This window comes from Pteropus medius, unplaced genomic scaffold (assembly GCF_902729225.1).
Source record: "Pteropus medius unplaced genomic scaffold, Ma_sr-lr_union100, whole genome shotgun sequence".
NCBI lineage: Eukaryota > Metazoa > Chordata > Mammalia > Chiroptera > Pteropodidae > Pteropus > Pteropus medius.
This window is the reverse complement of record NW_024352785.1, coordinates 7,004,715-7,031,371: the sequence shown is the minus strand read 5'-3', so window position 1 is coordinate 7,031,371 and position 26,657 is coordinate 7,004,715. Positions and strand designations below refer to the sequence as shown.

At 36.8% G+C, this 26,657-nt stretch overlaps 2 pseudogenes; one reads left to right on the top strand and one right to left on the bottom strand.

The window, feature by feature from the left end:
* The first annotated feature begins 17,433 nt into the window (after positions 1-17,433).
* On the top strand, positions 17,434-19,065 carry LOC120590743 (tubulin alpha-1B chain-like; annotated as a pseudogene).
* A 5,056-nt stretch (positions 19,066-24,121) lies between these two features.
* On the bottom strand, positions 24,122-24,240 carry LOC120590965 (uncharacterized; annotated as a pseudogene).
* Positions 24,241-26,657: the final 2,417 nt, after the last annotated feature.

Sequence of the window (26,657 nt, the reverse complement as noted above, 5' to 3'; positions counted from 1 at the left end):
TGCATGACTTTGCCTGGGAAGGCTGTAGGAAGCAGCTCTGCAGAAACAGATATATAATCAAATTATATTTACGAGACCTAAATTCTCCATTAACAGTTAGAGTATCACAATGTTTAGTCTATTGACTAGTCAAATTAATGTTGAAACCACCAAGCCCTTGAGGACCAGGAGGTGGCCAGTGTCAAAGAAGGCACCTGTACCTGACCTCAGTGGGCAAGTAGACTTTTAAGTCCTTGATAAAAAGAAAACCATTTTATGATTCCAGGCTTACAAATGGAATTCAGAATTAAGCTGGTGATCTATTAACACAGTGGCAGCATATAGAAGTAATTAAAAAATGGAGAAATACAAGTTTTCTAAAGAAAATCAGGGGCAAATGTATTCACATAAACATAATTTAAGTAAATGCTCTGAGTACCCATGCGATGCCTTTCAGATTATCAGCTTTTTAGGCAGCAGTATTCAATACTTGAATCTGCACTCCCGAGATAAATTCATTTTTTCCTGCCTCTAGCCCTAACATGGAAAGTTAAGGACTGTAAGTAGTAATGTTTTCCTTTGTTTTGAGTTAATTAATATTCATTCATTCATTCATTCACCCAGCATTGCCTTTGTGATGTTTCAGTTCAGTCATTGGAGAATAAAGCATCTTATAATTTCCTGCCTTTCAACTGGTGGTTGCACTATGTCTTCTGCCCAGATAAATTTCCTCTCTTATCTCTTTTTTTCTAAATTCAACTATCCTTTGAAGGACGGATTAAGTTCTACCTCTTCCTTGAAGCCTTCTATGATTGTACCAGCCACCCGTGTTTTGTTTGTTTTATCTTTTGAACTCTTACATTGCTCATTGTCCATCCTATTCTTCCAGCATTGCTTGGTTATTTGAACCAAATTCAGAGGCTTGTGAAAATTTATCTAGGAATACAGATTAACATATAACCTTACCTAGTATTGCTTTCTATCAAAATATAATTTCTTAGTAGTTTGAATTTATTGTTTTAGTAATAGCTTAGTTCTAGGATTAAAAACGGCTTCTGTTTAAAATGGGTTGCAAACTGGCAGCTCCTAGATCATTTTCAATGCCAGAAGTGTTTCTTTTTTGTTTTGTTTTGTTTTTGTTTTTGCTCTCCAAAGTGTTGGACTGCCCAGTGTATTAAAGTCAAATTATTATATACACGATTATTTTAAACTGGAAGATTTTACTAAAAATACATCTTTAACTTTTTTTCAGCATTTGAATATTTGGTAGCATTGGGCCTTCCAGATCGCCTGTAGGAGACAGCACTCCCCTTAGATAGGGTCGGCACTGTGAATTGCTCTGGTCCTTATGTCACTTATGTTTCTGTAGTATTGACACTGAGTGCCTCTTGCCTTCCATCCTCTTCATCTGCCTTTCACTTCATCCATTTGCCTTGTCTGTTTGGCCTCCATAAGCATCTGAGTTTGCAAGTTCACTCTTCGTCAAGTTGTTTTTGACCACAGTTTAATATAACTCTTTTTTAATACTCTGGTTTCTCTTCAGATTGTATAAATCTTTCGCCTTTTAATATAACTCTTTTTTGTTGTCTTCAAATTTTAGAAGCAATTTTAAAACTTTCTTTTGTCTTCATTTTAGCTGTCAAAATTCTTCTACTTAGCTCACTGGCTGCTGAGTGTCTTCAGAACTTCGAAGCAACTTAATTTCAAAGTTCTTAGCTATGTACTTTGAACTAATCTGTCTTAACTCTCTTAATTATTGAAACACTTCTAATTCGCTATTCTTTCTCTACTGCTCTTTTGAAGAAGAAACTGACTTTTGATCAATACTGCTTGCTCTGTTGGGTTTGGTATAAGTTAGAAAGAGCAAGATGGTAGCATCACCCCTCCCATGCTCTTAAACTGTAGAGAGTGGCTCATTTTTCAATAAAAGTGAGAGAAGCCTTCCAGGTTTGTCATACAGGTATTCCACATTATGGTAAGTCAGTTCTAGAAACAAGAAATATTACTTACATGGACCATACAATTGTCATGATCTTCCGTTTGAATGAGACTCAGGGAACCAACCTGGCACTCATGGAAACTAAGCCTGGCGATGAGCTGTGCAGCTCAGCATATCTCTCCCTGATCCGGTCTGTAAATACGCAGTCAAATCTCATGACACTCTGAGTTAACGGAGTTCAACTACTAGAAGGTCTTTGGAGGGCAATCAGGTGCTATTAAAAATATGCTAATGGCAGCTTGTGATCTAGCAGCAGGACCCCAGGATTTGGGGTTGGCATGGCAACTGCCAGCAGATAGTTCATGCGGAACAGGAACAATGGAAAGAATTAGAACGAGAAGCTTAAATGCAAGTGTTAATAAAAAATATGGAGCACAATTCAGGATCAGAGAAAATGTTTGGTGCCCCTCAGCAATGAAAACAAAAACCACATACGCAACACCTAAGTGAAATTAATACCTTCCATTCTGCTGTGGCAATAGAAGGAAAGCCAGCCATTGGGAGGAATTTAGTATTTAGCCTGATGTTTTCATAGAGGACCTATGACTCTGTTGAAATCTGTGTATTTCATATGTGGATGACAGAATTGTCATATGTGTATGTCTCTTTGCCAAGGCTGAAAGAAGAGGTCTGACAGGGAACAGCTTTTAGTAATCTACTATATCAAAGGCAGTACAGATGGCTGTTTTTGCTTTTAGTTTAACTAAATGTCAAAGTGAAAAAAAAGGGCTTCCTGTCATATCTGACATGTAGAAAGAGTATAAAAGTGGGACTTGTATCCAGGTGCATATCAATTATTGGGCAAACCTAATACGTGTTTAAATGTGTGTGTACATGTATGCATTCCTGTATTTCAGGTGAGCCCTGAACTCTTTCCCCTCTTTGCCTGAAGCTTGAAGTTTCATAGTAAGACAATCTCTGCTACTTTGGGCTTGAGACCATACACAACAAGATTCTTTCCTCTTTTCCACTGCAAAGAGTAAACACTATTAGAAATGATTTCTCATGAAGGATGGACACAAAGCATGCTAAGTTCACTGTCTCCATTAGCTTTGCCAGCTGATGTTGGCCGAGGGGTGACGCAGGATGAAATAATGTGGAAGGGAGCTGACTGAGATAGGCGCTGTTGAGAAAGACTCCAGGAAAACAGAGGTAATACATCTGCAGCCAGTACAGAGTCTCTCACATGCTGAAGATGGAAATGAAGTCAGCAATGCAAAAAGTAGGCATGCACATCTCTGGGGGCTGAGGAAACAGATTTGAAACAGAGAGGCTCGGACCAACCATGAACTGAGTTTGGGAATATAGAAAGGACACTGGGAAAATTCGTGAAACCTCAAATAACAATCTGTATGCCGATGAACAGGAGCAGGGCAAAGAAGGAATTCAACCCCTCAAAGATTTGTTTCAATCCACACTGTCCTTAGCCTCACTTGAAAACCTTACTTTGGGCAAAAGCTTTTGTCATTTGAAAAATACACTTTTAAAAATGACTTAGGCATAACTTCCTTTTCTTAGTCACTTCCTTCCTTCTCTTTTGTACAACAGTCCCTTAAAGAAAAACCAGGGGAGAAAAGCTGGTGGAAATGCGCACAATTTTAAACAATTGCTATTGTCCTAGATGTGTTCAAGCTAGCAGGGACTCACAGGTGTTCTGCTGCTGAAAGGATAGATCGAGATATGGTTTCATATAAATAACACCTGCAGAACCAAGGTTTTGTGGGGATGTCCAAAGTTTGTATAATTTGGGGAGTCCCACCTAAGAAAAAATACGGAACTATGATACAAAATTTCTAGGCCCCTCCCAGAGCCTTGGAAAGGGCCTGGGCAAGTGAGGGACCATGTCAGATAATACTCATTATCTACCATATTTTACTGTGTCAGCATCTGTGAGGGGTAGGGGAGAGTCTTTCCAATATGGATCCTTAGGCAAGGAAAATAAGGGTCCATTTATTCTTTTTTATTTAAGCGTTTATCCAAAACATAGCCTGGGCTTAAAACATCTGCATTGTTGTCTGGTCATTAGACTAAATTCTGCATCCTGTACTGCTATGAGCACTTCCTAAGGAAATGGGCTGAAATTCCAAGATAATACCACTAAGAAACCAAATGACTTTAAGGTGACAGGCATACTTCTGGGGACAAATGACTATAGTATTTCACCTAAAATAAGACACAATAAGATACAATCTCATGGTCTTATAGCAGATCTGATGGTGATGTGTGTGGTGTAAAATGAAAGATGCCAAAAGGTTCACCTCGAATTCTTCTAGGTGCCAAAAATAGACAGCTCATTGCTTATATGATAAGGAAATTGAAACAGTTATTATAAATAGTGTGTGGTTCCTAAAGAATGATCTGACTTAGAAAATAAATCACTAAGATTATAATAGGAGTTTTTTGTTTTGGGATCAGAAGAACACCTGTGTTAAGCTCCACAGACATTTAAGAGGGCCAGTGTCCTTACTGTTATCATCAAGGGATAACAGCAGGACCCTCAGAGGGGGTCCTCCTTTCCTCTGAGGTTGCTGTTGTCAGACAGGCACAAAGGATGTGAATGGATGAAGGACTTTCTTCTGCAAGGGCGCCCTCTTGTGGTAATCTCATTAATTTTCTTGCAAGGGTAGAGGCTACAGACAGTAGTCCCGCCTTATGGAGAAATATGTTCCAAGACCCCCAACAGGCGCCTGAAACTGTGAATGGCACCGAACTCTGTTTATATTATTTTTTTTCCTACACATACCTATAATAAAGTTTAATTTATATATTAGGCACAGTAAGAGATTAACAACAATAGCTAATAATAGAACAATTATAACAACATGCTATAATAAAAGTTATGTGAATATGTTCTCTCTCTCAAAATATCTTATTGTACTATACTCACCTGCCTTGTGATGGTGTGGGATGACACAATGGCTACTAAGTGACTAATAGGCAGGTAGCATATACGGCATGAATAAGCTGGAGATTTCATCATGCTACTCAGAATATCGTGCAATTTAAAACTTATAAATTGTTTATTTCTGGAATTTTATATTTGATATTTTTGGAATATGATTGACCCTAGGTAACCAAAACCATGGAAACTGTGGATAAGGGGGAAATACTCTACCTACCCTGTCGCCTTACACAGGAACAATTGTGAAGAGTCACAGTGTTTCCTATAATGTCTTGTCTCGTTCAGAAATGATCTCTCTCTTCTCACTGTACTTAAACTGGTATATTTCTTGATTCTATCAGAGCCTTCTGTAACTGGTAACCCTACAGTTTCCTGTCAGGCAAAGTGTGTCCTGAGCACATAATGCTTGTACCCTACTTGGACATTCTCCCAAATGCACAAGACCCAGAATTAATCTGTCTCTTACTTGCTCTTCCCTTGCCTCTTCCCCTCATCCCTTCAAAGTCTCTCAACTCACTTTTACCTCCAGTTTCTCTCACAGGCTATTTCTTCATCAGAACCATGCTTCCTCTTAACCCTCTCCAAACCTGAGACATCCTTCAGGTTTCAGCCTCCGAGTCTGGGAAGGGCTGCTCTCTTACAACCATGGAGTTGATGTGTCTCTCACGTGCTCCCACAGTCCTCTTTGCTTCCTGTTATAGCTCTTATTGGGCTATATTTTGATTGCCTTTTTACTTAGCATCTCCCACTAGACCAGGCTCCCTAAAAGCAGAAATTCTGTTTCTACCTATTTTGTTCCTGGTTGTGACAACAGTGGCCAGCTGTTACATAGGTATTGGGTGATGAATAAATGAGTGAGTGGCATATAACAGACACCATTCTCTAACAGCACATACACGTTGATAACCATTGACACGTGCTCATTCAGTGCAACTCCGGGGCAGTATTTGATCACCACCAATTAATTTACAGAACAAGAATTACCCAGCACCAACTATGTGTTAAACACAGAACTCGGCACAGTATAAAGGAATCAATGGAGAAATTAAAGAGAAGTAGGACAACAAACAGAGAAGAATAGTGTCTTCAATGTCAAAGGAGAAGAGGGTTTCACCCAGGAGAGGACTGGTCAGCTAAAGCTTAACTTGCTGACAGGGCAAATTCTCAAAGCCTTTACCACTTAACTGGGCATAGTTAGAAACATCCTCATGAGCGATTCCAGTTAAGTGGTGAAAATGACTGCTTGTAATGATATTTAAATCATATTTCAAGGTTTCTGTGAAGAGTAAGGAAGGAGTAAGCACTTTTGAGCCGGCTCTGCAGTCAGGACTCCGGTGGAGCTTCACATCCCCCAAGTCTCCCCACCGCCTTTGAACACGTCTCGTTTAGCTTCTTTGGCTTCTCACTGGGCTCAAGGAATAATTTAAGATTGTGAGTGCATTTTGGAGAAAGTAATTGCTGCAAATGACTAAAGAGGTCCTCCTAGCCTTAAAGTGTTACCCCGATCTCTAAATCCTGCAAATCATATGATAATTACTCCTGAAGCACCTTGGCAGTCCTTAAGTATAATTATCATGTAATCTGTAAGGAATGTAATGTTTTCAAAACAAGCATGAATGACAAGGAAAGCTAACAAGCCCCTCCATTTTTTATTAGCACAGCCCTGCTCAGAGGTCAAAGGGCCCAAGGTATAGGCAGCCACAGGTCCTGTCTGAGAGCGCCTCCTTCTGGTGGGAGGTCCCTCACTTTGTAATCCATGGTGACAGCCTTGTTTATGTTGTCTCAGAACCATCATTCTGTACCTTTGTGCTTTGTTTCCTCTCTCAGACATTGCAAGTGACTCCTGCATTTCCTGCATGAAATATTTAAAGACGAACTCAGAATGAATTAACTTGGTCAGGAGTGGTAGATGGAGGCTTTTCGGTTTGCTCAGATTGCCACGCAGAAAGGGATTAATCAGGATTGATAGATCCTTTTGTGCCTTTGTGCTTCGTTTCCTCTCTCAGACACTGCAGGTGACTCTAGAACACCTGTTAGTTCTCTCCCACACCCACGAGGAGGATTGCAGCTATCCTTCTGGAGAACACTGTGTTGATTACCTATCTTCTCCGGAACCATCAGTGCCCTGATGTGAAATGGGGCAGCTATGTGTAAGAAACAAAGCACAACATAATTTTACAGCTCAAGGCAGGAGACTAAGAAAGGTGAATCATGTAGCTATTTGGGGAAATATTAAGTAAAACATAATTTTGAAAACAGCAGCACATCTCCATCAGAGAAGAGTTTTTTAACTGCAGTACTAACTAGTAGCTTGCCTGTGTTGGATAGCAGATGAAATCATTGGTAGTGAGGGCCTACGGGATAGAGGGTGTGCATTAGTCCTCTTCGTGTTACAGGACACACAGAGTATCCTCAGTAGTGACTGAATGAATATGATCCATACAAAAATCTAGATTGTTTCCAGAGCTCCTGGCTTAGAGCAAATTGAGTCAAGGGACATGAGAGATAAAAATAGAATTTTCTGGTACGTAGGCTACAACCACTGTTCCCATGTGTTATCAAAAGTACTCCTGCTCTCACACTCCTCTTACATTTCCACGCCCCAACTCTGAGGCGACTCCACCCTAGCCAGGGCAGGTAGTTCTTTCTCTTCAAACCTTTATCCCCCCGGCCAACCGGGGGATAGAAGTCAGACTCAGTATAGAACAGTACTCAGTCTCACACCAGACATAAAATGCCAAGAGCGGATTTTGTAAAAATAAAATTTTGTTTGTTTTTTTTTTGGTTTATTTCATAAACCTATTTAAAGAAAATTAGAGAACTACGAAAAAGTAGAAAGAAGTAAAAGTTACCCAGAATCACTGTAGTCTATCTTTGTTAAAATTTTTTTAGCATATTTCCTTTTTATCTCTTTTTCTAAGCAGTGTTTGCCTTTGTTTTGTTTGTTTGTTTGTTTGTTTGTTTTCTATAATTGTGGGAATATGGCACACATAAAGTATCTTACTTTAACTTAAGTCATAATTGTTTCCCTGTGGTGTTATTACACACTCTTTATAAATATTTTTCGTGGTCATAGGATGACGAGGCCATAATTTATATACCCATTGCTCTGTGGTAGCAACATGATATTATTTCCAAATTTTCACCATTTACTAATATTGCTATGAGGAATGTCTGTATGCATATAACATTTTCTTTCTTTGAAAAAGACTGTTTTCTTAGGGAAAATTTTTACAACCTAGAGTTAGGCAAAGAGTTCTTTAAAATGACACCAAAATAGGATCTATGATCTATAAAGAAAAAAAAAAGATAATTTGGACCTCATCAATTAAAAACTTTTGCTCTGCTTAAGAAATTGTCAAGACAATGAAGAGACAAGCTACAGACTTGGAGAAAATATTTGCAAATTACATATCTGACAAAGGCCATGTGTCCAGAATATATATATATATATATATATATATATATATATATATATATATATATATATATATGTATGTATGTATATATATACACGCATATATATATATACACTCAACAATTAAAAAAACAAACATATATATATATACACATATATATATATACATATATATATACACTCAACAATAAAAAAAAAAACAAACAACCCAATTAAAAAATGGGCAAAGGATTTGAACAGAATCTTTACCAAAGAGGATATAAGAGTGGCAAATAAACATCAAAAAGATCCTCAACATTATTAGCAAATACAAAACTACAATCATATCACTACACACCTATCAGAATGGCTCAAATTAAAAATACTAACAATACCAAGTGGTGAAGAGGGACTGGAATTCTTATATATTGCTGATAGGAGTGAAAAATGGTACATCCACTCTGGAAGACAATCTTTAAGTTTTGTATAGAGTTAAACATAGTTTTACTACTGACCCAGCAACCGTAGTCCTGGGTGTTTACTCTTGAGAATGAAAACTTATGTTCACACAAAAACCTATACACATATGTTCATAGTAGATATATGATAGCTAATAACTGGAAATTACCCAATAGCCCTTAATGAGCAAAGTCATAAACAAATAAACTGTTGTGTATCCATACATTGGATTACTAATTAATAGTAAAAAAGAACAAATTATTGATATACTACACAACTTGGATAAATTTTAAAAGCATTATGTTGAGTGAGTGAATGAAGCCAGTCTCAAAGGTCACACACACACACACACACATGCACACACACACACACACTGTCATCATCATCAATAATAATAATACACAGAGTATAATCTCACTTATTTAACATTCTCAAAAAGATAAAATTATAGGATGGAACAAGATCAGTGGTTGTCAGGGGAAAGGGTCTGACTATAAAGGGATAGTTGTAGGGATTTGGGGAGGTGATAAGATATCAGTATAGTTTCCTGATTGTCATGGATACAAGAATCTATATATGTGTTAAATCTCACAGAATTCTACTTCAAAAGAAAAAAGAAAGGTCAGATTTACTGTTTGATCTTTTACTGAAATTAAATTAGATTTAAAAAGTTATTTTTTTAGGGAAAATCACCAAAAGTTGAATAAATGGGCAGTCGGTCATAAGATGAAATTGCCATGAGGCGCTCCATTAACTATTCAGCTCAACCGTGTGGAAACTAAGATGAGATGGGACAGCTCCAAGGTCACTGGCAAACCTGAGCCTGGGATAAGAAGGCAAAGTTAAACCCACCTGCTTCAGTGCTATTTCCATACGTGCCCAAGTCTCTTCAATTGAAAGTTGTGCTGTGCAGAATTATGGAGTAATTTTCCTCTCATGAATCCAATCCAGAGAGGATATGGTTGGGATAAGGAGCAGAGGAGAATTGCACCACTGCACTTTGAGAAATCAACCCCATTCTGCAGAAAATCTTGTTTTAATCAACCTGTGATCATGTGTTCTGACCAGTGAGCAAACAGGCACAACTCTGTAGGATTTTGGATCCCAGCCCTGTGTCAGAAGGAAAAGGAGTTTAGAAAGCTGGTCCTTGGTTGGCTGATGAAAGTTCCCAACTTTTTTGTTAGATGAAAAACTAACAAATTATAACAAAAGAGCAAGACCTAAAAACCTCAGAGAATTGTATGTTCATTTCCCAAAATGAAGATGACAGAAGCAATTCAGTCTTTCATATCACTGAGTTATTTATTGGTTATGTAAAAATGTATTCATTTAAATGTGGAATATCTTAAGGGAAATCTATTTCTTTACCCATGGATGTACTATTTCCTGGTTGTTAAATGTTCCACTTGAGACTGAAGAGAATGTTTAATACATTTTTCTATCTTTCTTTAGGATGATAATCATAAAAATATGATGAAAAGATTAATTCAACTATCACGCACATTTACAAATGTTTGTCTCATTTTCCCACATTTTCTCTAGATTTTCTTAGAGTCTCAAAGTCACTGAAATCTCAGGGTAATAAAACAGCATAGATATGTTAATAAATAAAGCAACCACAATTCTAACTCAACTGAGAAATAAATTTGTAAATATATTACCGACTTCTTGTATATTGCAATAATGGATCACACACTTTGAAAAAATTGAAATCTTAATAAGAAAAATATCATATATTTGTTGATTTGTAAACTGCTCCCCATTCACTGAGGGCAAGGAGAGACTGAAGAGGCAGACTCTCAGATTGGCAGGTGGCAGGTTTAATAAGCAATAAACTTGGGAAGCTTGACCTGGGCATCTGCCAGACAAGTGCATCTCTGCACCTGCCTGCCAGGATCTTAAAGTTTATACAAAGGCCTTAACTGGGTTCGGTCATATATACCATTCAGATGGTCTCAATGACACATTGTTCTCTCAAGGCTGCATCCTTGAAAATGGCTCTGTTTGTGGGAATGGAGGACAGAGAATATTATACATTCCAAGGACAGGGGAGGGGGTGAGGAGCCTCTGATTGCCTGGGCCCAGCATGAGGGTCAGCCAGCAGTCACATTCTCTCGATGACCTCCTCCAGCAACATCTGGTTTGAGTTTGCGTCACAGAATCTAAGACACTAACAATCTAAAAAGTCTATAATAAGCTTTGTCATACCTTGGAATTTTAAAAATAGTTTTTCCCAGTTGGTTTTATTTTATTAAAGTAAGAGTTGAAATTATAGATTTTTAAAGCTATAGGGAACTTTAAAAATCCCTTATTACCATTTTTACAGATGAAATTGAGGCAGAAAGAGTGCCACAGCTGGTTGTGCAGAACTGGTGTCTGCCAGAAGTTAGTGCCTCCCTTCTCTTTCTGCTACTCTTGAGTGGTTTGCATCTCCAAGCCCCTAGAAATGTAGAATTTTTCCTGACTGGTTGGGGGAACTAGTGTTCAGTCAGAGAGTTTTCTGGTAAAATTGCCTGAAAACAAACAGAGCATATGCTTGCTAAATTTTCAGAGGACTGTGTTTTGTGGGGACAAGTAAAATTATCACAGGTTTGTCCGTTTTACTCTTTACTGTGTACATATAGAGCCAGAAAAAAATCTCTAAGAGAATAGACAGGAATTGTTTTGTTTGCCATCTACCCTCTAGATATACCTATATTACCTCAATATTTGGTTTGAGGAAGTAACAAGAAAATGTGATAATTACTCAACTGCAAAATCAACTCAGGGAAATATTTCAGGAGAGACAATTAGATCTGTTGTAGGGAAAGAGGTTTTCCTACAAAACTGGGGATTTGATGTTGAAAGAAAACAATTACGATTGAGTTGTGCATATCTCAAACATGGCTGCACTTGGCCTGTGAATGGGGTCTACTTGTATGAATGGCAACTGGCAACTGGCAATAAATGTTCAATGAGTAAATGATACTCTTGACCCATAAAACGTTGTCTATGTCTACAAAAATTACTTTTCACAAATAAATTCAGTTTAAAAATGGCAGAGACAGGTTTTTTTGTTTTTTGTTTTTTAAAGGAATGTGTTATCTCATAGAATATTTACTCTTTTATTCCATATGGCAGCAGAGGCCAGAACATCACTAATAAGGAATCTTGTGGAGGGCATAAATATACATCTAAGATGTCTTCCTACTCTAACATACAGTGATTCTGTGGTTAATGTGTTGCCCCACATTCAAAATTATTCAGTGTTATTCTCTTACCCACATTTCTTTCTTCAATTCTATTTTTCTTAAAAGGTTTGGTTAAAAGATTGGTGAAAATTGATGTAATTATGCTATATGAGTATATCCTCTTTATATTTATATCTAGGTATAGATACAAATATATATATACACACACACACACACACACATATATATATACATATATATATATGTGTGTGTGTGTGTGTGTGTATATATACAAACACACCCAATATAGGACATACATTCATATATACAGCACATATATTCGTGTATTCCTATATGAAATAATTTTTAAATTCAAAGACTCATTTGTGTAATTTTTATTTGGGTATCAATTTCTTTCTTTTATCTATCATAAATATCCAGTGCCAAGGAGTGACATCTGGTCATTAAGATTAGCAAAATGCCCTAATCAATTATTTCTATCCATTTACCACTGAAAGGGGTTGGTTATTTGGCAATTCAATCTACAACTTGGCAATGATTCCATACACTATTGAAACTGATGCAAATATATATCTATAAGCCTTGAGTAGTAGTTCATATTTGAAATTTTTTTCTCACATTAACTTTTCTCTCAAGGAAATGATAATATAATAAATATTTGCACAGGAATTTATCATTTTTAAAGAAATTTCACATATTTATTTGATACAGTGCATTTTATACCTTATCAGAGCCTCACACCAATCCTGCTATTATTACCATTTTACAGACAAGAACACAGGTTTAGAGCAGAGGAACAACTTGCCCAAATTTATCTAAATAGTAAGTGACTGAGTGGAGACTAAAAACCCAGTTTCTCAATTCCTGATCCTACATTTTTTTTCCAGTACAGTAATAATTGATAAATGTTTTCAGTAGCTTCTTCAAAGAGGTAATTGAGTTAATAATAGGGTTCTTTGATTTCTATTTAAATGCTCTTCAATATAAAATATAGAAATGTGATAAATGTTAAGTACTAGAGAGATAGGCCCTGCAGAAACAGATTGATTTATAGAATTTTTTCAAAGACCCTTTAAAAATTAGAACAATGACATTTAACTTTTTAATAAATGTAATTAGGAAGTTTTAAATCTTCTCAAGACCTGCTACTACAAATGAAATGACAAATCAAACTGCGGTATAATCCCAAATAGGAATATATCATGACTGTATCTATACGACTCCAAAATAACTGTTTTTATTTTTTAATTTGATATCACAAAGTCTAAGTACTTAAATAATCTTTCCATACTTGTCATATTTTTGACATAATAGAAGTAAGACTTCTATCTAAAAAAACCATAAATATTCAAATAAAAATTGAAGAATTCAGTTCAGTATATCTGTTTTCTCTTAAATGAATCTTGCTAATCCTTTTTTATATTTGACTTTAATCTTAGGCTTCTTGTGCACCAAAACTATATCTGGATTATATTTTTCTCCACTATGCTATGAGGCACAGACGAGTGGTCTAATAAACGAGTGTTGAATTGAATAAAACATCAAACAGGAGAGCTTCCAGAATATCCTATTCTATGAACTTTGGTAATTTTCCATAGCTGTTTAAGCTTCTCAACGAAATAAAAATATTCAACACAGATGATGACTACTCCTTTCCTGAACTCGTCCCATGGCTTGAGAACACGTCTTCCCTGTTTCCAGCTCTCCTTCTTGTTTTGCTTTTCCCTTTAAGGTGCTTCCCACGATTCTCTTTTCTATTTCCTTCTATTCTCTTTCCACATTATCCCTGGGAATCTTCATATATTAATAATCCCAAAATTTATATTTGTAGCTCGTAACTTTTAATTGAGTTCTAGACCTATATGTATAGCTGCCCACTGGATAGCTTCACATCTTCACTTGAATGTTGCATGAACACCTCAAATTGAACTTATTCTCTTGTCCACAGCTGGCTCTTCTTACTATGTCCATCATTCACTTAGTCTTCCAAGTCAGAAACCAAAGAATCCTTAATTTCCTCTGCCCCTCATTTCCTACCTCCTATGAGCCACCACCTCCTGGTAAATCTGCCTCCTAATATCTCCTTATATTGATCTCTTTTCTCCATCTTCATTACACAGCTTCTATAGAAGCTCTTATTATTTCTTTTAAATGATCTGGCCTCCCAACCCATTCTCAATGCTATAGGCTGAGTCCTCATTATAAAATGAAAATATGATCAGGTCCTTCCTGGCTTATATTGCACCTCACTGGCTCCCTCTTAACCTCAGGGTAAAATCCACCTTCTCAGCAGAACCTTACAGGTCTTCCACGATCTGACACCTTCTACCTTCACTAGCTTCTTCTCTTGTCCCTATGCTCTAGTGCAAGTCATAATTTTGTTTCCCAACATATGCTATGCTCCTTCATGTATATATGCCATTTCAAGTGTCTCATACTTTCAGGACACAAATGAAGGGAGGAAGTGGGGGTCCATACTCCCACACTAGCAGATTGGAAGGAAAAAGACACCCAGGGGCAGTATGGGTGCTGGCAGTTACCAAGAAGATGGGAAAGCAGGCCAGGGCCTAGAGAGCTGTAGTTAATAAGAAAATAAGAGTGAGGTTTGGAAGTTGTAACACCTTTGTGAGTTTCTCCAAGAAGGGGAAAGGCAAGAGAAATACCTGGAGAAGAAAAAAATGTCATTACAGCCATCTTGAGAACTAAGGGAAGCATTAATCCTTTTTGATTTCCTGATTTCCATAGATCTTCAGTAGGCGTTTCACTGATCTCTTTCTCTCTTAATTTATAATAAAATAATACTAGCTAGTATTTGCTGAGAATTTAATATGCACCAATCATTTTTCTTAAGCATTTTATATATAATGTCTTATTTAAGTCTCATATCAATTTTAAGAAGCAAGTGGTTTTAGTCCCATTTTATAGATAAGGGTACTGATGAACATGGGTCAAATGACCTGAAATAACTTCCTAAGCTAGCACAGCTAGAAAGAGGAATAATTTGCTCGTATATCTGTCTAGAATCAGACAAAGAAAATTGACATCTCCTAGCCAGCTTAGCTCTCTTATCTGTGGGTAATGACTTTGTTTTCATGAAGATTTTCTCTTATAAGACAATTATTTTATGATTGATACTAAATGTATTCAATTTTGTTATATTATCTTTGTTAGATTATTATTTTTTTCTTTTACAGTAGATACACAAGTTGAGAAATGGTTAATAGTGGCAGTTAGAGCTATCTTAACTGAATTAAATTTAATGCAAAGCTAATTCATTCAATTCAATGGCTTTGTAGAGACATAGCCTTTTCCATGAGTGAACTAGAGTTACAATTCATTAATGACATTATTCCAAACCTCTATGTGTATAAACAAAAATCTTGAACATGACGGACATCCAAAGATATGAACCAGACTTAGTAGAATGTATTAGTGGCAATGCTTTACTGGCATCAGAACCCAGTGTCACACCAAATTAATACATTAGTTGCATAAAGACAGAGAGACTTTTAGCATCTAAATGTGTACCCTTCTTTCTTTTTCCTATATCAAAGATATTTAGGAGGAAATATTTTTAAAACCAATGTAAATAACAAGTCTCTCACAAACATGATACCAGAGTCTCAGACATAAAAAAATGCTGAGAAACCATCTTAGACATCATGACAGTCCATCTTCTCATATATATTTCTCATGCAACTGATTTTTTCAAGCTAGCATGTCCATATTACAGGAATATCCATGTAAATAAATCAGATAATTATATTAAAAATGCACTATAATTGAGATAAATGAGGCAATAGAGGAATGGAGGGATGCGAGGGAGAGTTATTTACAAAACAGTGGCCCATGTTTTAAGAAATATGGTTTCTTTCAAAAGACCCCATCTTCTTTGTATTTAGAAATAATTATGTTTTAGCTAGAGCAAAATAAACTTGTGTGCACTTTATCATTAGACTTGTATGTGATGTTATTTCATTGTCATCTGGTGGTCTGGACATAAAATTGACTTTCTGAGAACTGTCAACTTAATTTTTAGAAACATATTAACTCTTTCATGTTAATAGAATCCATATAGTAACCTACTGATGCTGTGTACAAAATACTCTATGACCAACAGGAACTGTTGGTCCATAATTGCTTAAATTAAGTTTCAAGAGTAGAATAAAGCTCTTGGATGATGTAAAAACAACAACCATATAAACGCCATATATATATATATATTTTTTTAAGTATGAGAGCCAATTGAAATCCAAGTTAATAGTTAGGCTGTGTCTGGTCAACAACACAATAAGAAAATGAATTTGGCATAGCATTTTCAGTTGTCTGGATAGCTAAATAGGATTACTGCTGGGAGCTGACTAGAAATTGTCTGCTGGATTTAATCAAAACAAACACTGGTTCTGGGTAATTCAGACGGAAGAATGATGTTTCTTCTTACTAGAGAGTCATTTGAAGAGGGAATTTAAAATTGACTCAAACCGTGTCTTCAACTTTTCCCTTTGTTGTGTAATGACAAAGTCTCGGCTTCCATGGAATTACTGGTAGAACTATCTGAGGGGCAATTTTTTAGCTGATGGGAAATTGGCAGCCATTTGTCACTCAAATTCCTTTTCCAGGAGCTACACTCAAAGCCCCCATGAAGGTTCTTCTTTGGTTTTACCATTTATGAGTGCACATGCGGGGAATAGGTGGGGAAAAAATAAGTGCACTGATTGACAGCCAATTTGATAGAAAGGTCAAATAAGTGAAAATAGTCACAATATCCTGTGAGTTAGCAAGATTTAGTTCAGTTTAACAAATATTTATTCTGCATTGCAAACCAGGTTATCATCATTGTACTGATAGAATGAGATGCCAGGCACGTCTCAGAGATATTGAGAGTTCAGTTTCAGACCACTGCAATAAAGTCGGTTTCACAAAGTGAGTCATATGATTTCTTTGGTTTCCCAGTGCGTATAAAAGTTATGTTTACACTATACTTTAATATAGTGATATATTATATAGAAAACTCTAATATGTAGTCTATTAAGGGTGAAATAGCATTATGTTTAAAAAATGTACATACTTTAATTAAAAAATGCTAACCATCATCTGAGCCATCAGTGAGTAGTAATCTTTTTGCTGATGAGGATCCTGCCTCGATGTTGATATCTACTGACTAATCACAGATCACCATAACAAATGTAATAATAATGAAAAAGTTTGAAATATTGCAAGAATTACCAAAATGTGACAGAGACACAAAGTGAGCAAATGCTGTTGGAAAAATGGTGTTGCCACACTTGCTCAATCCAGGGTTGCCACTAACTTTTAATTTGTAAGAAACACATCTGTGAAGCACAATAAAGTGAAGTGTAATAAAACAAAGTATGCCTTTATCGTCCCTGCCTCCAATGTCTAAATATATAAATCTATACTTCAGTTCCACATACCAGTAATGGATGCATGAACCAAGAATCAGAATTTCTGTGAATGTTGAAGTTAAAAACAATGAGGACGGGGAAAGAAAATCAAGACGTGTGTCACAGTTTTAATGACAAAAAGTGGAATTTAAAGATAGTGAGTGCATTACTTACCTCGACACTCAGCTTGTCAAGGATGGTAACCGAGACCTGGTGTCTGCTTCTGTTGCCTGCACCTGCTAACTCATAGACATGTGTGAGTGCATCTCCATCCACACTGGCCAGGCTGGTGTCTGGATCGGCAATGCCTGCTGGGAGCTCTACTGTCTGGAACACAGCATCCAGCTTGATGGCCAGATGCCAAGTTACAAGACCTTTGTGGAGGAAGACAACTCCTTGAACACTTTCTTCAGTGAGACATGTGCTTGCAAGCATGTGCCCAGGGAAGTGTTTGTAGACCTGGAACCCACAGCCATTGATAAAGTTCACACTGGCACCTACCGCCAGCTCTTCCACCCTGAGCAGCTCATCACAGGTAAGAAACATGCTGCCAATAACTATGCTTGTGGGCACTACACCATTGGTGAGATCATTGACCTGGTCTTGGACCAAATTCAGAAGCTGGCTGACCAGTGTACAGGTTTTCAGGGCTTCTTGGTTTTCCATAGCTTTGGGGAAATGGGTTCTGGGTTCACCTCCCTGACGATGGAACATCTCTGTAGATTATAGCAAGTAGTCCAAACTGGAGTTCTCCATTTACTCAGCCCCCCAAGTTTCCACAGCTGTAGTTGAGCCCTATAACTCCATCCTCACCACTCACACCACCCTCGAGCACTCTGATTGTACCTTCATGATTGACAATGAGGCCATCTATGACGTCTGTCACAGAAACAATATTGAACATCCAACCTACACTAACTTTAACCGCCTTATTAGCCAGATTGTGTCCTCCATCACTGCTTTGGTGAGATGTGATGGAGCCCTGAATGTTTATCTGACAATTCCAGACCAATCTGGTGGCCATCCCTGCATCCGCTTCCCTTTGGCCACATCTGCCCCTGTCATCTCTGCTGAGAAATCCTACTGTGAACAGCTTTCTGTAGCAAAGATCACCAGTGCATGCTTTGAGCCAGCCAACCAGATGGTAAAATGTGACCCCTGCCACGGTAAATACATGGCTTGCTGCCTGTTGTACCTTGGGGACGTGGTTCCCAAAGATGCCAATGCTGCCATGGCCACCATCAAGACCAAGTGCAGCATCCAGTTTGTAGACTGGTGCCCCACTGGCTTCAAAGTTGGCATTAATTACCAGCCTCCCACTGTGGTACCTGGTAGAAACCCAAAGTACAGTGAGCTGTGTGCGTGATGAGCAACAGCACAGCTGTTGCTGAGGCCTGGGCTCACCTGGACCACAAGTTTGACCTGATGTGTATCAAGCGTGCCTTTGTTCACTGGTATGTGGGTGAGGGCATGGAGAAAGGAGTTTTCTGAGGCCCGTGAGGACATGGTTGCCCTTGAGAAGAATTATGAGAAGATTGGTGTGGACTCTTGAAGGAGAGGGTGAGAAAGAAAGAGAGGGTGAGGAAGAGAGCCTGGAATACTAATTATTCCTTTCCACCTGCAACATGTCATACTCCAGCGTCAACAGCTGACAGGGTTTTAAGCTTTCTGGCTAGATTGTCTTCGCTTTTACCTGTGAATCATGTCTGTCTTCTTCATGTGTACCTATAAGATCTTCCCCTTATGTCTAAAAGTAAAGTCATTGAGAAAGAAAAAAGAAAAGACATGACCAAGATGGCCTTAAGGTTCCCCTCAGTTTGACCAAACTTTAGAAAGTCTTGCTTCTGACTCTAGGCCCTGATCCCTTTTTCTTAGAGCATTTACCTTAAAAAATTGTCATTCTTTCTCTGCCCCTTTGAAATGTAAATCTTTTAAAAAGCCCCTTGTCCGTTTTAGAACCCAAGACCATCTTTCTCAAGGACCTAAGAGCTATCCCTTTGAAATGTGATCATCTAGAAAGATAGTAGCCTATCTCTCCCAATCTCTGTAGGAGGCTAGAAGCCTACTTCCATGCTGCCAGTTAGCAAGCACAGGTGGCCTAATCACAGAGAAAAACATTTAGAAACTCAGGAATAACTCAATGTGCTGGACACACCCAATCGATTAGCCTAACACCTCCAGTTTTTTTCACTAGCTTATCTCACTCTTAAAAACCCTCCTGCTTTTTGTTTCAGTTCAGTTGAGTTCAGACTCAGTTTTGGTTTCTCTGTTGCAATAGCTTTGAATAAAGTCTTCCTTGCCTGTTTAACTTTAGTACAATTCTACTCCCACAATAGAAAGTCAGCAAATAGATAAGAAGGGAGGACCTTTCCAGAAAGACAACAGAGCATTGGCAAAGATCTAGAAGTATCATATTCTGCTATTTATTTGGGGTATTTTCCCATATTTGCTACATATGTGAGGATACAATCCTCTCTGCCTACATGTCACCTTGCATGCAGTTTTGTCTGAGAATTTCCCACCTTCACTCCATCAGCAATGCCAGAATGCAGTTAGGTGTACTTCTAAGAATTTCACTCATTGTCTTCTACTCGGTCCCTCCCAGCATGGAGGAATCTTATCTAACACCTATATCCTCAATCCCTGCCTATGACTATTTCCCTCGGCTCCCTGCATACAGTCTCCTAAGTGAATAAATTTTAATAAAAACTACCCTGCCACAGTCCTACCCTGGGGCAAGGAGGTAGAGTTGGCTGGCTGAATATGGCATAAGGAAAATGAAAAATTTAGGCAGAAAACATAAATTAATAACTCAATAAATTTAGCAGATGAATTTAAATGTCCTCTGTAAAGCAGTTCTTGAGACCCAAGCTGATTTAGAAGTCTCCTCACCTCTATCATCCCAAAGCCCCACCCAGCTAGTTCTGGGGCACTCCCACGTTCAGTTCAAAAGTACAGAATTATCTTTAGTCTCTTTCCTCTTCAGATCTGTGTCCACTCAAGTCTTTTTATCTTCTTGATGAAAAATTCTAAGAGATATTCTAGTTTAGGTCTGCCATTTTTTAGAAGCTCCAGAGAACTGTAAGCACAAATCTTAAATGCACGAAGTTGGTCAATTATACAGATTACTAGTGGTAGTCACCTTGGGGAGAATATGTTCAAAAATTTTAAATATAGTAGACAACCCTGTATTTTAAATCTGAATGTTTAGGACCTGCAGATACAAAGACTAAAAATATTTTCTATTTGTAAATTAAAGCACAGACCCCTAGGTACTGAGGCCTTCTCTTGAACTTGCACGAGCTGCTCAGACGAGTCTCTGGTCACCTCCCTAGCATTAACTTTCTCTTCTGCCTTCATCTTGCTGCTGGCTGCCCATGCCCTCTCATGTCAGACCACAGCATTGCTGTCACCCATAGAACAGTTAGCCAGAGTGAGGTTGGAGTCTAAGAAACCCTCCTACTACTGTTAGGTAGCAATGAGGTGGAAAAATAAATATTCATCACACCCAGGGTGCACAGGTTAGGCAAACAGTATCTTAAAAAATACAACCTTTGCTGGCTTCTTGTCTGGGTGTGCAGACAAACTAGGGAAGGTCCCCAAGATACTATCTCCTCTGACCAATGCCTCTGGGCTTTCAAAGAAAGGGTTCTGACTCACAGTTCTCTTTCTCTCCTTCCTCTGCATCGGAGGAGGGAGTTATTAAAATTATGAAAGTAAATGTGAAATATGGACTATTTCTTAAAATTGTTTCTTGTAGTTGATTAAAAAAATCAAAGCTAGTGTTTTATGGCCATCTAGTGGCCCAAATTGGGCTTTGCAATTGGGAATTTAATTTCCTCTCAAATATTAGCTCTAAATTCTAACTTTATTTGCTGTCTACTCTCAGAGTCAGATAATATACGAGAAATCTTAGATTAACTAAGGGGACTAAATGTGAGAAAGTCAAATATAGGGGTCATTTCAGAATGTCTTCTTAGCTCTTAAATTTCTAGGTTTTCCGATTGGACACATACGAGACTTGGTTCTGAGATTTTAACGATAACTATTATAACGAAAAAAGCTAATATCTATTGAGTGCTTACTATCTGCCAGGAAATATGCTAATTTTTTCAGTACTACTCTAATTCCATAATAACTTTATGAGGCAAATTCTCTTATTATATCCAATTTTTAAAAGAGAAAACTGAGATAAAGAGAAGTGAAATAATTTGCCCTAAGATCAACCACCTATTAACTGCTAAAGCCAAGATTTAAAACCCAACAGTCTAGCTCCAAAACCTTAAGTCTGTTTAGCATAGGATACTTGATAAAGGCATTTCTCAGAGAAATTTCAGAGATAGCAGAAACTTGACTTCAAACATTGGTATTGTTGCCGGAGAGTAAAGATCCTCTCCCGGGCGTTGTCCAGGTTCTTGATGTCTCGAACAAAGAATTGATCAAGACACTGAAATACAGGAGAAAAGAAAAAGTTTTATTAGAGGGCAAAGTACACTTCCAGATGTGGAAGAGGGCCTGAGCAAGAGAAGTGTGGCTCAAAAAGCCTGGTAACAAAGCCTTTTGGGGTTTTTATCCCTATTTGCGGTGGTGGTTACTTTTCTTAGAGGAATAGGCTTCCTTGATTGACAACTAAAATTGACAGGCCTCAGTGATTTATCATTTACTCTCTGCGTATGTTCGTTCCCAGAATTCAGTCGGTTATAATGATATTAATGAACTTCTGGGCATATACAGCATGTTATAATGATGGTATAATGAGGCTCAGGTGAGTTGAAGGTCATTGGGTCTTTATTGCACAGGTGCGAGTGACTGGCTTAAACTGGTACCTAATTCTCTCCTTACTTGTTTCTTTGTGTGAGTTTAAAAAAATGCCTTCTGGCTTGCTTAATTATGGGTGGATTAGGGCGGACCCCTTCTAGAATAGGATGACCTCAGTGTCTTTGCAGGCAGACCCTAAACTGCCTAACTGCCTTCCTGTCTAACTCTATTCTAAGAGCCATAAACCCCCTTATTATTAGTATAGATGTTGAGGGACAAGAAGTCTCTTCTTCTGTATCTGGTTCCTGCTGAGAAGGGCCATTGTCCCTGCCCATTGCTGTTTCATGGAGCTCTTTCCTTTTCTGCCTTAGGGTGGAGTCTTGGGTTTCGGGCTGAAGTGCCACCTCAGTCCCTAGACAAGGAAAAGAAGATACAAACTTGTTATTTAAATCATATATCTATTAATTTCTATTATTGATCTGCCTATTAAGCCAGTAAAGGGAAGAAAACTTAACTAGGTTTACTAAATAGATTAAGAAAAAACTTAACTAGGTTTACTAAAAAGATTAAGAACTCTGCAAGAGATGTCCCTTATCATTTCCTGCTAAAAGATTAAGAATTTTACATGCCATATCGCATATCAGTATGAAGTGAAAAGGTACAGAGGAGAAAGCATGGCCCAAGTAAGAAGGAAGGAGTGGAGAAAAGAATTGGGGGTGAGGGGGAGGGTATGCAAGTGCAGTGAACAGATCAAGGTGAATTAGCAGAGAACAGGAGGACTTGCATGGGAAGAGAGGAGAGTCAGAAAGGTCAGTTTGGACCATATTGTTCATAGCAGATCTTAACATCATATTAGGAAGTTAGATCTTTGGCCAGGTAGTTATGGAGAATTATTTAGAGTTAAAAAATATATATATTTACTGTTTTTGTGACTTTTCAAATGCAAATTGTGCCTAACGCGGAAAATTTAGAAACCAAGAAAGACAAAGCTAAAAGAGTATTTGTAATTACATCACTCTTTGTAATACTTGGAATATATCTTCCAGTCTTTGAACTACACACACACATTCTTCCCCTCTCCCAAAAAATAATGTTATTGAAATTTATGTAATAATTACACGGTATTTTAATTTTTTTTGTCTTTTATTATAGTACATATGTATTGTAAATAAATAAAATAGAAGCATAAACATTAAAAGCAAAACAAATTATAAGCAATTCCAAGCTCCTGCTATTAATAATTACTTTTGTTGTGTGTGTATGTATGTATATGTGTATGCATCCTTTTGAAAAAAACAAAGATCCCATTCAAAAATAGAATAATATTTACAAACTGTTTTAGACCCTGCAGTTGTCTCTTAATATATTATGAGCATCTTACTGTTAACACATGTATTTTTTCAGCAAAATTTAATGGCTGCATCCTATACAAAATAATTTATTCAATTAATCTCATAGTTTTTAATTGCCTTTGCATCTTTGTTGAAATCAATTAACCATACATGTGTGAGTCTATTGCTAGACTCTCCATTCTGATCTATTGAGCTCTGTCTTTCTTAATTCTAATGTCACAATCTTGATCAATGTAACTTTATACTAAGACTTGAAATCAGGTAGTATAAATTAGCTAACTTCATTTTTTTTCAAAGTTGTTTTGACTATTCTATGTCTTCTGCATTTCCACATGAATTTTAGAATTAGTTGTCAAGATCTACAAATGAGTCCTCTAAGATGTTAATTGAGACTGTGTTATTATAGGTCAAATTCAGGAGAATTGATATTTTATGTTTATCCATAAATATGGCATTTATCTCTATTTATTTAGGAGTTCTTTGAGTTTTCTCAGTATGTTTTAGTTTTCAATTACAGGGCTTGCACATTTTTTCTCACATTATCTCTAAGTAGTTCATATTTTTATGCTCTCCAAATGGTATAGTCATTTTAATTTCAATTTCCAATTGTTTGCTGCTAGTATATTGATCTTGCATCTTCTTTTTTTTTTTAATTTATCACCATCTTTTTTTTTTTTTACACCTGCAGCATCTGTTATTCCTAAGTAGTCTCCCATCCAAGTACTAACCAGGCCCGACGCTGCTTAGCTTCCGAGATCAGACGAGATTGGGCGCGTTCAGCGTGGCATGGCCATAGATGATCTTGCATCTTTTGGTCTTGCTAAACTTATTAGCTCCACTAACTCAATAAATGTACAGATTCCGCAGGTTTTTCTATATAGATGATCATGTCATCTGTGAACAAAGACAATTTTACTTCTTCATTTCTGATCTTTTAGAATGTCTTTTATTCCTTTTTCTTGCCTGGTTGGGTTGGCTAAAATCTCTAATGCAATGTTGACTAGAAGTGGTGAGAGTAGACATCCTAGCCTATTTTCCTCACCTTAAGAGAAAGAATTTTGTCTTTCATCATTAAGTATGATGTTATCAGCACAGTTTTCATACAGGGCAATCAGGTGGAGGATATTCCTTCTAGTTCTAGTTTGCTGAGTGTTTTTATTAGGATCGCATGTTGAATATTTGTCAAATGCTTTTTCTTTATTTATTGAGATGATCACATTGTTTTTCTTTTTTTAGTCTGTTATCATGGTGAGTTACACTGATTGGTTTTCAAATGTTAAACTAACTTTGCATTCCAATATAAATCCCACTTGGTCATGATGTACTGGCCTTTTAATAGTTGTTAAAATTTGGTAAGAACTGTTGTCTCTACATTCATGAGGGATATCATTCTGTACTTTTATTACAGTATCTTTTTCTGGTTTTAGTTTCATGGTAATGTTGGCCTCGTAGAATGAGTTGGGAAGTCTTTAATTTTCTAGAAGAGTTTATTGAAATGATATTATTTCTTCTTAAATGTTTGGTAGGATTCACCAGTGAAAGAATCTAAGAATAAAATATTCTTTGTGGGAAGGTTTAAAACTCTAAATTTAATATCTTTAATAGATATAAGGCTCTTCAGGTTATGTTTCTTCTTAAATAGGGCTGACAGTTTATATCTTTTAAGGAATTAAAATTTTTCTTGTTTCTTAAGGTGGAAGCTGATGTCATTGACTAGAGATCTTTTTTTCTTAATACAGATGTTCAGAGCAAAAATACTCCCTCTAATTACTGCTTTAGCTGTATTCCATAAATTTTTATATGCTGTTTTCATTTTTATTCAGTTAAAATTTTTTCTAATTTCCCTTTTTATTTCTTTTTCGACCCACGGGTTATTTTAAAGTATGTAATTTAATTTCCAAATATTTGGGGTTTGTCCAGATAATTTCCTGTTATTAACTTCTAATTTAATTCCATTGTGGTCAGAGAACATACTTTGTATGTCTTTTGTTACTCTATCTTGATTACAAACAGAAATTCAATAGTATTTTTGGACTTGTAAGTTGTTTTTAATTTTCGTACTATTAAAAACAATTCTTGGATGAAGATGAACTTGGAATCTTTGCACCCTTTCCTTAGTATTTTCTTAGATAAATTCCCAGAAGCAAAAATTTTGAGTCAAAGAGTATTTATTTCTTTTTATAGAATTTGTACACACTGTTAGGTGGTTTGTTTCATGCTTTTCTTTATATTCAATAATGTGCAAATATTTTCTTCAGATTGATAATTTTTTCTATCATATTTTCTTAATGACTGCATAATATTTTATTGATATACCAAATCATATTTAATAATCCTCTATTATTGGACATTTTGGCTCATTTTAATTCAGGACAAATTTCTATAATGCTTTAATAAATTACATTGTGGATCATTAGTTTGTGGAAGAGGATTCGCCTCATAAAATCAGTGATTTAGGTACATTCATCAGAAACTAGATTTCCTACTTTTAGTTCTATACCATTAGGATTCTAATATAGTACTACGAACATGAGGCTGTGGTGGAGACAGAGGGATGGAGATGTCAAGAGGGGTGGAAGAAATACTGAAACAAAAGAATCTATCACAGTGACTGACTTCCTTGGAATTAAAATCAATCTCTATCTTTAAAGTAGTGGCAGTTTTAGATAAAACTGTGTCTTTACACTTATCTTTAAAGTATCTATTGTCTTATCATTTGTTCTCACTTGTCAAGCAGTAATGTTTTCTAATTACTCAATAAGCGTTTCTTCATAGATGATGTAAAGGAAACCAGGAGAATGTTTTCTAAAGCAGGTATATTTAAGGAAGAACAGGATTCATGTAACTCCACATTACTTTATAAGGAATTTTCTTATAAATGTCTCAAAATGTTTTGCCCTTTTGAATTATATCCTTATCATATAAAGAAATAGCAAATTTGAGAATTATTTCTAATCTTATTATACTTTTGTTTGTTATCTTACAATGTTTAAAAGCAAAACCTATTTGATCACTTGACCTGTCAAAAAATCCCTGAGAGGCCACAGCCCTGGCTCCTGCAGTACCTGGAGAATGCTGGGGGCACAACAGGGGCTGCTTGATTATGTTCGATGAACTGAATGAATAAGGCCTATGTCTAAACCCTCCAGTCACATATTTTTTCCTACCACTATTGTCTTATAATTTTTGAATGCTAAGATCTATATAGGGTTCAT